Genomic DNA, 311 nt, shown 5'->3' on the forward strand with positions numbered 1-311 from the left:
GCTTATATAAATGCATACATTCATAGACGCACATATGTGATGAACGTATGTGCGCGCCCTCATACATTCTACATGCTGTATGTGTAATTCTGAAATTGAAAACACTGCCAAACACACATGAAACAGGATATGCACAAGGGCACATAAAATATATATAGAATTGATAATCCCAACGCTCTGCAGAGATGTTTAGAAAATAAAGTTTGCAGGTAAAAGGAAAAGAATAAAGATGAGAGGAATAAGAGAACGAAAAAGTGCCCTTTGGAGCATTTGAAACGCTTTTTAGTCTTTGTAAATATGGAGATAGACGT

The sequence above is a fragment of the Penaeus monodon genome, chromosome 19 (genome assembly GCF_015228065.2).
Source record: "Penaeus monodon isolate SGIC_2016 chromosome 19, NSTDA_Pmon_1, whole genome shotgun sequence".
Taxonomy (NCBI): Eukaryota; Metazoa; Arthropoda; class Malacostraca; order Decapoda; family Penaeidae; genus Penaeus; species Penaeus monodon.